The following is a 16,390-nucleotide window of genomic DNA, read 5'->3' on the forward strand; positions in this document are numbered from 1 at the left end:
TGATTAGCACTAGAAAAAATGTTATTGTAGCTAACCACAACAAATGTTGCAGGACAAGCTGCAGTTGGGCAATTTCAAAGAAGACCTATTCATCTAGAAAGATATAGGCAATTGCATTTTTCTGGGATCCCAGGATATCCTAATGCAATCCCAAATAACTTAAGGGATAAATTCAGTAAGTTTGTAGGAAATAATGCTATTATTGGTGAGGAACATCTGAGGGCATTCACTGATAAGTTAAATGACTATGAGGTGGAGCATGAGGATGTTGTTATGAAACTAGTTGTTCAATCTCTGACAGAGGATGCTAGGGATTGGTATAGAGGACTGCCAACTGCAAGTATCAACTCTTGGGAAGAATTTGAGGGATTTTTTAAACAGAAGTATGGTGATAAAACAAATGGAATCTTCATGTTAAATGAGTTCAATAACATTAAGAAGTCATTAAATGAGGATGTGGCTGATTTTAATATCAAGTTTTAGAAGGCTATGCATAAGTTGTTTCAGGTTTTAAGGTTGGATGATAATGTTTGTCTGACCACATATATGAATGCATTTGATGCAAAAATGGCATATATCCTTAGAGATAAAGATCCTCAAACTCTAAGAGATGCGCTTAGGATAGCTATTAACGTTGAAGGAAATAGAAGAGCTTCAGGTAAGCTTGGAAGGAGAGAGGATCCTAGATTTTCTAAGAATGCCAAAGACAAAGTTGAAAAGTCTTTAGGGTCAAAACCTAAAGAGGAAGATAAATGGGATAAGGTACTTAATACCTTGAAGGATCTAAAATTAACTATGAAAAAGAATGATAAGGGTCCTATACCAGAGAAGCCATAGTTTAACAAATTTAATAGACCACCAAGATAGCAGAATTGTCCTTACAACATAAATTGGAAGGATGGAAAACCTTTTCAGCAACAAAAGGGCAAACAAGAACAACAAAATCCTGACCCAATGCAAAAACACACAATGAATATGGTGGAAGATACACCTTGGTGTGTTGCTTGTCAATCACCCCATTCACCTGAATATTGTGTTGTTGCACAATTTATTTCTATCAAGGATGAGCTACATGAAGAAGAGGAAGAAACTTTTCAAGGTGACAATGTTGATTGTCTCATGATTACTTCTTATCTTGGAGAAGCATAATATTCTTCTAACATTGAAACCCAGGACTTTGATATAGATCATGAAAGGCAAGTAAATGAATCATATCATCAACAAGTTTTTTCTGATGAAGAGTTATCTATTGATGACCGAATGTGTAATGTTGAACAAGGTGAGAGTTATGTGTCCTTGAGAAGACCCTCGGATGAATAAATTGCCAAAATAATAGTTGCTATGATAGATAAGGTTAAAAGTAATTATCAATTGAGAAATATAGCTATTGGTGAAGACCAGGGCAAGCCTTCTGGTTTATTTGTCAAAGAATTAAAAAATAAAGGCAAAGAGGTCAAGGAGGATAAGTCAAGAAAGGATGCAATCAAAATTAAGGAGGTCAAGAGAAAGGAGTGGGCTAAGAAAGCTGAGGTTGTAAAACCTAATGAGAAAACTCCTTCACCTAACTTAAAGACAAAGATGGTTGAAAAATTTGCTTTGCCTGTTGAAGAAGACTCGAAGAAAACACTAAATATTGGAGGAAAAAAACCAAAGAAACATGAAGAACAAATAGGTATGTCTCTTGAACTACTAAATTACACACTTGTGGATATTCTTTAGTTGCTTTCTTAGATTACAGTTAAAGTTCCTTTACAAGAAATGATAAGAATTGAAGAGCATAGAGAGAAATCCATGGCCTGGGTCAAGGGTGTTTCTTATTCTGTTGAAATTCAAAATGAGAATGTGTCTCATAATGTAAAGGAATGAATGATTAAAAATGAGACAAAGGGTAAAGAGTTAGAGGGAATGGTTTCTCAGATTCCTTAAATTTATCTTGAAGATACAGTAGGTGAGAGCCCTGATAATGTAGATCCTTTCTTTCAGAGTTTTATTATAAATGGAGGATTTCTGAAGAATTGTATGATCGATTCTGGGGATTCAAACAATGTCATGCCAGTAAGAATAATGCAATCCATGGGTTTAAAAGTAGATACTCTTCAGGGAAGATGTTGTGCTATGGATTCAAGAGAAGTGTCTGTAATAGGTACTATAAAGGCACTACCTTATAAACTTGTTGCTTTCCTTGAGAAGGAATTAACCATGAGTGTCCTAGTCATATACATCCCACCGCATTATGGGATGTTATTGTCAAGAAAGTGGAGTGCCTCTATGGGTGGAAGTTTGCAGTGCAACCTATTTTATGCTACCTTTTGCATTGATGGTATAAATGTAAAGGTTAAAAGAGAATCCAGGGTACCATAAATGATGGTGCATGCAACAAAATCTAATGAGGACATGACTTATTTTGTAGACACATGAATCAATACGTTCAAGGTTGAAGATTCTCCACAAAAGAAAAAGGAACAACCTGCACTATTGGATGAAGAAGTAGAAAAATCATCAGGCGATGATAATTTGTGGACTATGTATTTCGATGGAGCCATTTCTAAGGAGGGCTCGGGTGCAAGTGTATTATTCATATCACCCCATGGAGAAACTTTTAAATTTTCTTTTACTCTGGCATTTCCATGCACAAATAATGTGGCAGAGTATGAAGCGTTGTTGTTGGGGTTGAGATTATCTGAAAAACATGGGATAAAGAATCTCAAAGTCGTTGGAGATTCTGAGTTAGTCATATCCCAAATCATATCTAAATATGCATCAAAAAATAAAAGGTTGAAGCAGTATAGAAATGTTGTATGGGATTAGATTGAGAATTTTTATGCATTTGGTATTGAATGGAAGGAAAGAAGCCATAACAAAATGGCAGATCTGCTGGCAAATATAGATCTAAGGCCAGAAGATATCACTTTTGTTGGAATATCAAAATTTGAGGTTCAAACGAGGCCTTCAATCCCTGACAACGTTGAAAGCTGGCAGGTTTTGAATGATGATGATGATATTTTAAGGTTTCTACATTGTGTAGATGAATATGAAAATCAAGAGATTTATTTCAGTGCCTTTGTACAAACAGTGGATGATAAAGAAACAATCTTTAGGAAGGGAGTGATTCAATTAAAGACAAACAAAATACCCAAAGGTCTGGTTGTCTTAGAGAGGGTGTTTGATATTCAGGACAAGGCCAAGGTTGTTACTACTGCCCCACACCTTGAGGATTTATAAGAGGTTAACCTTGGGACAAAAGGATCCCCAAGGAAGGTGTATATTGGAAAGAAGATGTCACCTAGGATTAGGATAATTTTGATTGATTTGTTGAGAAAATATAAGCACATTTTTTCTTGGTTATATGATGACCTAAAGGCTTGTAGGGAAGATTTATTTTGACATGAAATTCCTTTAAAGGAAAATGCTAAGCCTTCCAAACAGAAGAAAAGGCCTATTAATCCAACTTTAGCACCTAAAATGCAAGAGAAGCTTGTCAAGTTAAGAGATTCTAGGATTATAAAACCTATCAGACATTCATCATGGGTGTCTAACTTGGTACCTGTAAGAAAAAAGAATGGAGATATCAGATTATGTGTTGATTTTAGGAATCTGAATATATCCTCATTAAAAGATAATTATCCATTGCCCAATATGGAAGCAATGCTACAAAGGGTAATAGGGTGTGAGCTCTTGTCTATGATGGATGGATTTTTGGGCTACAACCAAGTAATGGTTAAAGAATCAGAATAGTACAAAACAACATTCACTACACCTTGGGGAACCTATGTTTATATAAGAATGCCTTTTGGTTTAACAAATGCCAGAGCGACATTTTGAAGAGCCATGGATGTCACATTTTCTGACATTATAAATGTGTTCTTAGTGGTATATCAGGATGATTTAATAGCTTATTCCAAGAAGGAAAGTGATAACTGTGGTCACCTTGAAAAAAAAATTGTCAAGGCTGTTGAATATGGGATATCTTTAAACCCAAAAAGTGTGCTTTTGGGGTAACTGAAGGTAAGTTGTTGGGTCACATCATTTCAAAAGATGGTGTAAGGATTGAACCAGAGAGGGTAGTAGCAATTTACAAGGTCCCTCAGCCCCAAAAAGTGAAAGGTATCCGATCTTTCTTTGGGCAGATTAATTTTCTAAGAAGGTTTGTCATAAATTTTGCTGAAATCTATAGGCCTATATCCAAGATGTTGAAGAAAGGTGCAAAGATAGAATGGGATGAGAAGCCAGTCAAGGCATTCTAGGAGATCAAGCAGGCTATTAAGAATGCACCTGTTCTAAAGACACCTGATTACGACAAACCTAAGCAAATTTTCGCATTCGCATCTTTTCATATTGTTGTTGTTGTATTATTGCAAAAGAACTCAGAAGGTTTTGAACAAGCTATAGCATTTTTTAGTGAATCTTTGCAAGCTGCAGAGCTGAAGTATGATTTAAATGAGAAGCGGGCCTATGCACTAGTGAGGACGGTTAAAGATTTTAGGAGTTACTTGATGGGAGCAATAGTGGTTGCATATGTGCCTAGTGCTACAATCAAATATATTTTCACACAACAGGAAGTGTCTAGAAGAAGATGCAGGTGGATCAACAGGATCCAAGAATTTAATATTGATATCCAAATCACTAAGTTAGTGAGAGGAAAAGGATTGGAAAAATTAATGGCACAGAATAATTTGGATGCCAATCAAATAAATATTGTGGAAGAAGAACACAAATTTTATATCCGTGACATGGATGGTTGTAAATGGTATGATGATATCATATACTATTTGCAGAAGATGAAATATCCTAAAGACATGAGCTATAATAAAAAGAGGGCATTAAAATTACATGCTATCAAATATTCCATAGTTAATGGGAAACTTTGGTGGAGGAACAATGATGGTGTTATGCTAGACTGTGTTGACCAGGATTAAGCTCTGAAGTTATTGTCTGAATTACATAGTGGAGTTTGTGGAGGGCATTGTATGGCGAAGACAAATTGTACACAAGATATTAAGGGTTGGGTTTTAGTGGCCAAAAATTTTCAAGGATGCACATCAATTAGTCAAGAAATGTGATCCATGCCAAAGGTTTTTGGAAAAATTAAATTTTTTAGGGAACCTGCCATTAAGACCTATAAATGTACATGCCCCATTTGAGCAATGGGGTATAGATTTCATTGGAGAGATAGCATGTAAATCTAGTAGTGGTCATTCTTGGATTTTGGTGGCCACTGATTATTTCACTAAGTGGGTTGAAGCCATACCTACTAGAAAAGCAACAAGTAAGGTGGTAATTGATTTTCTCACAGATAATATATTGACTAGATTTGGATGTCCAGAGAGGATAGTCTCTGATAATGCCATGAGTTTTAGGTCAGAGGAATATGAAAACTTCTGCAACAAATATGGTATCCAAATCTCATATTCATCACCTTACCACCCACAAGGAAATGGGAAAGTTGAATCAAGCAATAAAAGTTTGATGAAGATCACCAAAAGAATCCAAGAGAAAAAGAAGAAGGCTTGGGATTCAAAGCTAAGATTAGCAGTTTGGGCAGACAGGGTAACAATTAAGAAAGAAATTGGATGTGCACCTTTTGATTTGGTGTATGGTATGCGTGCAAGGTTACCCAAAAACAACTTGATGGAGATGTATAAGTTTTTGCAAACTTATGATAATGACATAGATGATGATATGCAGTTGAGGATTGAGGCTTTAATGAAACTAGAAGAGAAGCCAGTACCAAGAATAAAAAGTTACAGATGCAGGTTACAAACCTGTATGACAAAAGAGAAACTGCAAGAACTTTTCAAATTAATGAATTGGTTCTGATGTGGAATGCCAGATTAGAAGACAAGGGAAAACATGGCAAGTTTGATGCCATTTGGCTGGGCCCATATCTGATCCAAAGAAAATGGGGAGAAGATTCGTGTATTCTCCAAGATATAAATGGTGACACTCTTGAATTGCATATTCATGGACAATTCTTGAAGCTCTACTTTTCTTAAAAGTAGTTATTATCCATGAGCATTAGTTAGGTTTTGTACATATAAGTGTAGTTTTCTTTTCTGTTGAAGTTGCCCTATCCAGGGAACTTCTTTTTAGTATGCTCTACAATTGGTCTGCTTCACCAAAGATTTTGGTTTCTCACCTCTTTTCTATGAAATGAACATCCCCAACTAGAGCCACTGATAGGACCTAAAATTATGTTTTGCAAAATTTTGGTCACTAGGTAAATTTTGGTCATTCTAGTTTTATTGTGTCCTCTGTCAAGGTTTCAAGGTTTAGGGTTTTAGGGGTTGTGATTTCTAATTAAGTCTTGATATAAAAGAAAAACCTTGAGCTTGTTATGTTCAGTCGTTACCTTTTCCACTTAGGCCAAAGGTTGTTTACCATTGGCGGGGCCACATTTTTTCCTAAGCGCTAAGTTGTGTTAGACCAGTCCATCAAATGATTTTCCTAAATGTTGCATGGAAAATTTCCCTATGGTTGATCCCATTTCAATATTTGTGCCCGCTCCCATCAAATTTTCCTAAGTCTAGAAAGTTTAATTATTTGACTGGTTGATAAAGACAGGACAGATTTGATGGTCCACGCTTCCTCGCTATCAAAGGTGCAAGGATGATACAAACCGATACATCACGAGATGATGCCATGTGTTCTCGGTGGAGAAAGGCGAGCCGATCGTTTGACTTTTCAAATTTTTGATATTACCAGTTCCCAAAGGGTAAAACCTGAGAGTAGAAATGAATGTTTCTGCATGTGCTTATATCAAGCGGTAATGTTTTAATTCCGGTCTAATAAATTCCTAGGAGTTAGTGGCCATTTGTTAAGTGACTGACACACTTAGAAAGTAAATAGAGAGCAAATCCAACGGTTTTTTGTGATACCGCGATCGAGAGATGCGAGGAGATTGTGGACCACAACATAACGAGATGATGCCACGTGTCCAAGGTGGGCCAAGAAAAGCTGATGGTGGGGTCACTAAAAGTGGTGAAACGGGTGACGAGATGGATATACCACATCATTCCAAGGGTGGACTTGTTTGCCACATTGGAGGGTAAATGTTAGATTGAATGGTTTGGTCTGTAAGATTTGTCAGTTTGAAAGATGATCGACGGTAGGTTCTAAACTTTTCAAATGCAAGTTAGAGTCGTTGTTTCACTTGAGCGAGTAGTAATGATGGATGAGACATTGGAATTTCATTCCAGGCAGTAATAAAAGTACTCTTAAAAGGCTATTCTTGATTCATAAATAATTTCATAGTGATCTAGAAGACATTCCTACAGCTAAAGAAGGTTGAAACGATTTCTTGCAACACAAAATCACTATCCCTCTAGTGTAATTGAAACAGTAAGTTTGTCTGAGCTCCTTCATTTGTTCTTGAAATAATTAATGTTATAAATTGTGCATGAAATTATAGGAAAGAAATTTCAATTGTTCTAGAGTTAGAAGCAAATAGAGAAAAGTAAATTTTTCTTAAAATTATTGTTGTTATTCAAATCTTGTATTAGCCTGTCTTTTATTTTTCAATTTGAAGTCGTAGGAGAAAACCCTAGTTTAAAAGATGGCTCCCTCATGAAAACATTCAGGGTAGACTGAATAAATGAAAAGGAATCTTTATGATGATTTCTTGGACCAATTGAAGCCCTCGACAAATGATATATACCAAGGGTAGCGATTTGTGAGTGGATAAACCCTAGGAGAAGGGTTAACTTATAAAGCATTCCTCTTGGTGAATGTTAGTATACCAATGACTGGATTAGAGATGTTCAAATTATGGTATGGACAGAGGAACTTGTATTCCCCACTATCTAGTCCCTAGCAGTATGATTTGGGTAAGTTAGTGGCATCGGGTGTCTTCATGGATGTTTACCTTCTCAAGGCTATTGCAAACAAATATGACCTTGTCTCGAGGGTTATTAGGGTAAATGAAGGAGAGATTTTGTTGACCATTAGAAGGGAAGAATTCCATGAGATTTTTGACCTATATGAACCATCTGCAAACCTGGTGCAAGTAGACCTGAATGAGTTAAAAGCAGAATACTATAAAATGAAGGAGTTTATTAAAAGCAACTTCCTTCCAATGCATTTGGCTAGAGTAGGGAACACAACATACCATATTGGCCCTAGCTCAGAGGAGCCATTCCCTATTGGTTATTTTGATCCCTATTTTTAGGCTACATTTTTCTCTCTGTGTCAGGTATTGGGTTTCAATCCAATTATAGTTATGTCACCTGAATTCATGTACATTGCCATGCAAATTCAACATCCGGATTATACAGTGATTTTTGACTTCACCTCATACCTGGAAGAAAAGATTCATGAGAGGTTATAGGATATTAAAAATGAAGTGGCTAGTGCTAAATTCTTCTGGTATTTCTTACTCATGCATATATTCCTATTTAGGAATGCATATTACTTTCAGGGTACCATGAACCTCAAAAGGACAATTGATAATAAGGATATTTCAGTGTAGTTTTGGAGCACATATATGTCTTGGGATAGACAAGAGGATATCTTTGTAAGATTTGATAACATCTTTTCTTCTAAGTTGAGGCAAAGGTTGATGGTAAACCCATCAAGGATCCCCAAGGAGTTGCATGATTTTGTAAGGCCCAAAGAGAGGTTGCCACTTCTCAGGATTGAGCAAAATTGGGGGGATTTTATCCCTTATCCTATAAGCATTGTTATTAGAATCTATGGTTTCTCTGGACAACCACATGTACTACCTTTTAACGTTCCTTTGGGAATGGGTTTTTATGAGGTAATGTAGCAGATAGGATGCATTCATGACAAGGAATTAAAGGGAAGATGCAAAGGAACAATTTTCACCCCAATTTGAGGGGAGGCCTTATTATAAAAAGAGCATCTAACACATTAAGTGTAGAGGCTACAAAGTTGAATGTTGATGTTGCTAAGTTGGCACATGAGACTTCAAAAAGAGAAGCCTTGGAAAAGGTAGAGCTGATGAGAAAGTTTGATAAACTGTTCAATGATTACAATGCACCTCAACAAAGGTGTGTGGAGTTGCAAATGAGAGTGCAACTCTTTGAGAAGGGAGACATAAAGGTTTCTTTTCCTAGACTTATAGGGCCATCTGAGCCATCAACATCTAGGTCATCACTTATGGTCTAGGAAGAAGAAGCAGTTCAAACTGATATAAGTGTTGGTGTCCCTGGTATATCATTAGTCCCATATGATGATGATGAGCCTCAAACCACAAGATCAACTGAACCAACACAGTCTCAGCTTTTAGAAAAGATTGTTGAATTAGAAAATAAGCTGAAAGAATCAGAAGATCAATTAGTCGGTTAGAAAAAGGATATAGTTATCTTAGTGCTAACTCATTTGAACAAAAAAAAAGTTAATAGAAGACTCAATAGTGTTCATGCCTTATATTATTTGTTATTTAATGTTATTCAAAAATTTGATGATGATAAAGAAGTGGCAATTCCTTTGTTTACAAAATTGTTGCAAAGGGGAAATGAGCTTAGAATAATGTCCATGGCTTCTAAGTATCATGATGAGAGACCACATGCACTGCAACTGACATACTTGTTGGTAAAATCAATGCAAGAAGCCTAGATTTTGCTAGAAAATATAGAAAGAAAGGTAAGGGAACTGATGAAAAGTTTCAGTGAGTTGAATCAAACTCTTTTGCCAGATATTAAAGATAAAGAAGAGGCAATCAAGCCTCTACAATTTTGGAAGGAGGAGGCAGACAGAGTCATGAGTACCTAGGTAGAGCTAATATGTGAAGGGATAAACATGGATATGCTGGAGGATAGCATGGATAAAATAATTTCCACGAGGTCATTTTTTGAAATTTTTGAAAGAGAGGCAAACCAAGTAGTCGTTAAATATATTCCATACAGGGACAAAGCTGATGAAGTCATGAGTTTTGACTGGCTATCCGATGAAGAGTACATTGCATGGAGTAGTATGTATCTGAATGATGAATAAAGGTTGCAAACAGTTTGACATAACTATTTTTGTCTTCTAGTGGTGGATATTTTTGAATCGGTATAATAGAGATGACGATAAAATTCATCATGAATTTTAGAGAAGTGGCCACAGATTTTGATCTTGTATGAACGAAATCAATGATGGAATATTTTTGTAACAAAATGCAGTTGTATGTGATCATTTTGAGATGACAGTTGTCTCCTCTGGCCTGAAGCTTGTTTGCTCGCTTATTTTTTATAAAAGAGAATTCAAGGCTATGAGACAGGGTTCTAATTTTGGTCCCTTGAGTGTTCCGAATTTCTGGTTCCAATAGAAAAGTCTTGGTGAAATGAAATGGTTGTAAAAGGTCATTTGTAGAGAAAAATAGAAAGAGTATCGTGTCTATTTTCTACAGGTTTTTGACAGAGTTATGTAGAGATTGTATTTTGACAGAGACAGTCAGATTATCAAATAGAAATATAATTCAAATCCATTTCTCCAGTGTATTGTTCTATCATATTTTGAATGAATATCATCAAGGATTTTATCATTCATTGCACTATTGTGGTGTATGTATTTTATGTTCATGCTTTGGTTTAAAGGGCCAATTAGAATGCTTGAGTACAATTGTAGAGTGGTAGGGATATTTGCAGGGATTTTGATTAGTTTTGGGTTGGGGTTGCAAATATGATGTATTGCAAGGCAATATTATCTTAGGTTTATATGTTGTTAGATAAATTCTATCAGAGTACATTTTACATAGTATGAACTTCTCTACCCAATGGAGTAAGGCACTGATCGTAGCTTGCAACTGTCTTGATGTTTATTTTCTGTTCGGAATCACTAGTTATTTGCTATAATTTGTTGAATAACAAAATATTTTCATTTACATGTATTATGTTATGTGCATATAATCTTCTCATGCTTCAAATTGGTTGAGGATCATTGAGGAATTCACCATTCTTGAGCATTCTCCCTTTCTATCGAGCCTTAGATGAGATTATCTACTTTGTTTCATGTGTAATTTGTGAGTGTGGCGTAGAGATCACAAATTGGCATGGGGATCACCCTCCTAGGTTTTGGAGAGCCTAAAGTGTAGAAAGATCTTGTATCCTTGTTAAAGTTGGTCCAAGCCTGAAGAACATTAATAGTTGGAAGTGTCTTTCCATAGATATTTGGAGGAATCAACTTGGTCTCTACCCTGTGGCAGTGTAAACCCATTTTTGGGCACCAACATAAAGGATTATTTATCTTTGACCATAGGACTGTGTCTATTCTTCTTTCATAAACTTTCATCTCTTTTGACACCTTAGACTGTTGCATTATCCCTCTATAGATTTTCCTTGCACTTTATTCTCTTGTCACTATGGCTTGAAGGTCACTATGGACTATCATTTTTTATGAAACACTATCATAGTTCTCTCTTAGTACCATGGATTGACATAAAGGAGACTGTCATCAAACTCCTAGGGATATAATATCCTTGCCATATGATTCTCTTGACTCATGCCTTTTCCATGCACATGATTGTGATTTTTTTCCTCTCATTCGTCATTTGATACCACTTGTAGTTGTCTTGAATGTTATCACTTGTTCTCATGTCACTATCTTCTTTCATAGTGAACAATTCTTTCATGTTAATTGCCTTCTTTGATATCTCTCTAAATAGTCTCACTATGGACCATCATTTTTTTTAGCATCTACAAGTCATGTTGATTTACCACAATAAGTCTTCCAACTACATGTCTTTACTCACTATCATATCTGGTCCATGTCAGGTCTACAACTATTATGCCTATAAATATATTTTCTCTTGGAACTCTACCCATATGATCATGTCACATGCTTTCATATCCCATGTCATTTGTTTATGATAGCATGTTGGATGCCATCAAAATCCTTGTTCTTGGTAGTAATAAAGAAGTAAACCACTTAAATTTATGAATAGTCATCAAAGTATTTTCTCATTGTCATCTCCAACATAGACCTATACATTCATGACCTCCCCTCTTATAAGTTGTTGATTGTAGATTACTCTTACCACTATGCTAAAATTCTACAAGCTTCCCTTTCATGTAGTCTCATGAATCATTACCTATTATAATAGATATGTATATTGCCTTTTCATTGTCTTATCTTTCTTAATATTGTTGTCATCATAGGGCCATTATGCCTCTTACACCACAAGCTCTATCTACATGATCTTCAAAACTCTTCCACAAACACGATATTGGCTTCCATTCCTCATGAATTTAACCTTTTACAATACTTTTTTCCTTAAGGACTTCAAACTTCTATCCCTGATCGTGTTCATGCATAGTGACTATTTTTTTGTGCTCATGACTACATTGACCTTTATGGAAGGTTGTAGACCCTCTTTTATTTCTCCTTCCACCAACATCACTATCCTCTAGATATTGTGCTTCTTTTAAACCTAACTATCCTTTTATGACCTTAAGAAACCGTTGTCTCCATGACATTATCTTATGATCTACTTCTTAGTCCTCAACTGCACACAAAAATATTCTTTTATTTTTCATACTTAGAAGCTTATCCTCATTGTCTCATGTCATGACTATGCCACCTTTGGTACCTTTGTGATTTGATCACTTAGCACTATCTTTTTGCTTGGCCTATATGTTGTTTCTTTCTATCCTTCTTCATACCATAAACCTTCTACTCTTGCATCTTCTCATGAGATCATTTCGAGTATCTTTCATTACAACTAGCTACTATCATTATAATATCCTCTTTAACATCATATTCTCTTGAATGGCATAAACTATTATTTCTTCTCAGATTGGTATCCATAATATTAGTACTATAACCAAATTTTTGAACATCACTAACTTCTTCCGAAAACATAGAATGCTTGCCCAATGCTTCTGGATTTTCCTCTATATTTACAACACTTAGATTATGACCTTTAAATGAAGCTTGTAATTCACCAAAATGTGAATTTATCATTAAATGGCTACATAAATACTCTTCATCCTCGAAATTGCCTAGAATGACATATTCTATTACCACACAACCATAATGTTGTATGCAAAAACTAACATGAAATATCCAATAAATAAGAGCATGGGAAGGTAATGTACCACTGTCATGACCTATGTAGGAAATAGGGTATTCTTCATAATATCAAGATGTTTTTTGAAACAATACTGGGCCTAAAATATGCATGTCTCCCACATATATAGTGACAAATAGAGTTTCAACTCCTCTCACATAACTATAACTATTGGTCTACTTCATTAAGGCTCTAACCACCATCTTAGCTCCATTCTAGTGTTGGTAAAGATGAACTAGAAAATAGGGCTTCTTTTTTTGCATAAGAATAGGGTTTGGTAAGTAAACTAACTCATGACTAGTTAGTTTTCTTAAATAAAATCCAAGCCACGTGCTAACCTAGGTTACATGAACCAGTTCTTGAATCAAAATTCCATTCAAAGACTCTAAAAAATTAATGTGGCCTCCTCTAATGCTTTGACCAAGTCACCTAAGACCCTTTCATAAGCTCAAGCCCTCAGAAGAAAGGGTTGCAATGCGATTTTTTCTTGATGGTGAGTAAGATAGACATGAAGGCTTTAGAAAATACCATTAAACCTAAAGAAACATATGAACATTTAACTCAATAGGAGTAATTTAGACAAAGTATGATTTTTGGACAATAAGACTCAAAATAAAAATTCTAAACTTCTTGGCTACCTTTGCAAATGTTTTAATTGCTAAAACTCCTAGGACCAATAGCCTTGATAGAATCCATTGGGAATGGAGTAATTTAACTCAATAGGAGTAATTTAGAGAAAGTATGCTTTTTGGACAATAAGACCCAAAAAAACAATGCTAAACTTCTTGGATACCTCTACAAATGTTTTAATTGCTAAAACTCCTAGGACCAGTAGCCTTGATAAAATCCATTGGGAATAGAGTCATATAGATCTTAAACAAGCTCTCAACCAAACCCAACCATGCTATAAAACCACCTAGAAGAACAAGAAAAATTGACTTAAACTAAGCCTACAACTAACCCAAACTGAAACAAGTGTGCATTAGCACTTGGAGGAAAGAAAATTTGACAAAACTATGTTCTACAACATATTTTGACCTCTAAAAACCTATCCTAATATGTACAAAAGATAGATTATACCTCAGAAACAATACTTGAGGTGAATCCCATTGATTGGGAATGTCTCCATCTCTCCATCTATCTTGTACATATGAAATGCATTGTATTGCTTGTACTCAGAAATTATGTATGGTCCACTCCAAAATGAGTCAAACTTGGAGTGTTTACCTGGTTTTCTCTTTAATGCATCCCATTTGAGGATTATACCACCTTCCTTGAAGGTTTTAGGGGTTTCTATTTTATCAAAATATCTCTTGACATGTGCTTGATATATCTCCATCTTCTTCATAGCCTCATTCCTTGTTTCTTTTAACTCAACCACTTGCGCCAACCTTTCAACCATTGGTTCTTATTCTAATATTTTAAGTCGGTTAACTAAATCAAGAGATGGAAGATAAAGTGAAATAGGCAAATCTTGCCTCTTTACCATAAACCAACATGTAGGTTGAGTGTCTTGTAGATGATTTGGAGTGATTCTATCAACCCATAAAGCTAATTTCAACCTGTTGTGGCAACCTCCTTGGTTGTCCTTAATTTTCCTTTTGATGATCTTGATTAAGTTCTTATTGGTGGACTCATCTTGTCCATTTCCTTAAGGGTAATAGTTGGATGATGTGCTCAAATAAAACCCATTCTTGACAACAACTCATAAATATTCACTTCCACATATGCTAATGCATTGTTTGATATAATGATTTCAAGTACACCAAATCTTGCAACCAAGTTTTCATAGAAAGTTAACGATGACACTCTCATTGGCTTCCTTTAGTGCCATAACTTCCATCCATTTAGTAAAATATTATATTTCTATTAGTATCCATTTATGTCTTGAACTTGAGGGTAGGTTAATGACTCCAATGCATTCAAGATCCTACTTCATGAAAGGTTGCTTGAGTTGTCTTCCTAAAAACATAGCACACTTGTTACATTTTCTCATCCATGAATGTGCATCCATAAATCAATCAAGCCAATAGTAACCAACCTTTATTATTTCAAAGGTTTTTGTTCTTGGAGCAAAATGACCTCCTACTACACCATCATGAAATTCTTGAAAAAACCTTGTTAGTGTGATCAGATTCAAGACACCTTAATAACATACCATAAAAGCCCTTTCTAAATAAAATTTCATCTAAAATGGCATAAGGAATGGATTACATCCTATAGTACCTTCTCTTTTATTTATCCATACCTTGTGGATACTCACTAGTATATGGGAAATGAACCATATCTTTCACCAACTTGTACAAAGAATAGGTGTAGTTGTTTGTGCTTCATCTTAGAGGACTAATACAACCTCCTTTTCATTTTTTGTATTATGTTTTGAACCATAAGATAGTTATTCACACAAGCCTTTACCTAAAACTAGCTTGGTTACCTTGATATAAAAATCATATTCCATCACCTTGGTGATCATACCAGCTCTCTTGTCACTCAAATTCTTGTTCAACAAAAATTCTTTCACACTTGGGTGAGAAACCATCAAATAAATCTCGTTGTCTGAAACAAGATGTTTAAACTTCTTAAGACTTCTAATAATAGTAAGGACATACTTTTTAACAAAATAATACCTTTCTTCATAATCTTTCAAACCTTGACTGAAGAAAGGTAAATGATACTCCAAACCATCTTTGTTTTAATATACCGACATATTAGAAATACTATCCATGTTTCCAAAGGCATACTATATGAAATCTTTGGAAAAATTAGGATTCAAGAGTGTAGGTGTTACTTCTAAAGCTTCTTTTATGCCTTCAAAAATTATTTTTCCTTCCTTGTTCCAACTGAAAGGCGTATTCTTTTTTAATATAGATGTTAGAGGCTTCAATATATCAACAACATCAAGAATAAACCTCCTACCAAAATTAATCCTTCCCAAAACCTTTCTATGTATTGGTAAAGGAAGAGTTAATATGGATCATGGCATTTACTCTTTTAGGGTGAATGGTGGTGGCATTTTTTGATACTACATATCCCGCAACTTACCTTCATGCACAACAAATACACAATTTTGGGGATTAAGGGATATTACCAAATTCTCTACACCTCTTAAAAATATGCCTTAGGTGAGATAGGTGTTCGTTTGAATCCTTTGAGAAAATAGTAGTGTCATCCAAATAAAATAGCACTATCGTAAACATCAAATCTTGAAAAGACACATCCATGGCCCTTTAAAAGGTTGTTGTAGCACTGGAAAAAATAAAATCCATTTTCTTGTAAGCCATGGTGCCTCATTTGGTGGTAAAAGCTATTTTAAATTTATCTTCCTCTTTCACCAAAATTTAATCATTACTTAAAAAACCATCTAACAAAGAAAACCATTTCGAA

Source organism: Cryptomeria japonica, chromosome 3, assembly GCF_030272615.1.
Source record: "Cryptomeria japonica chromosome 3, Sugi_1.0, whole genome shotgun sequence".
Taxonomy (NCBI): Eukaryota; Viridiplantae; Streptophyta; class Pinopsida; order Cupressales; family Cupressaceae; genus Cryptomeria; species Cryptomeria japonica.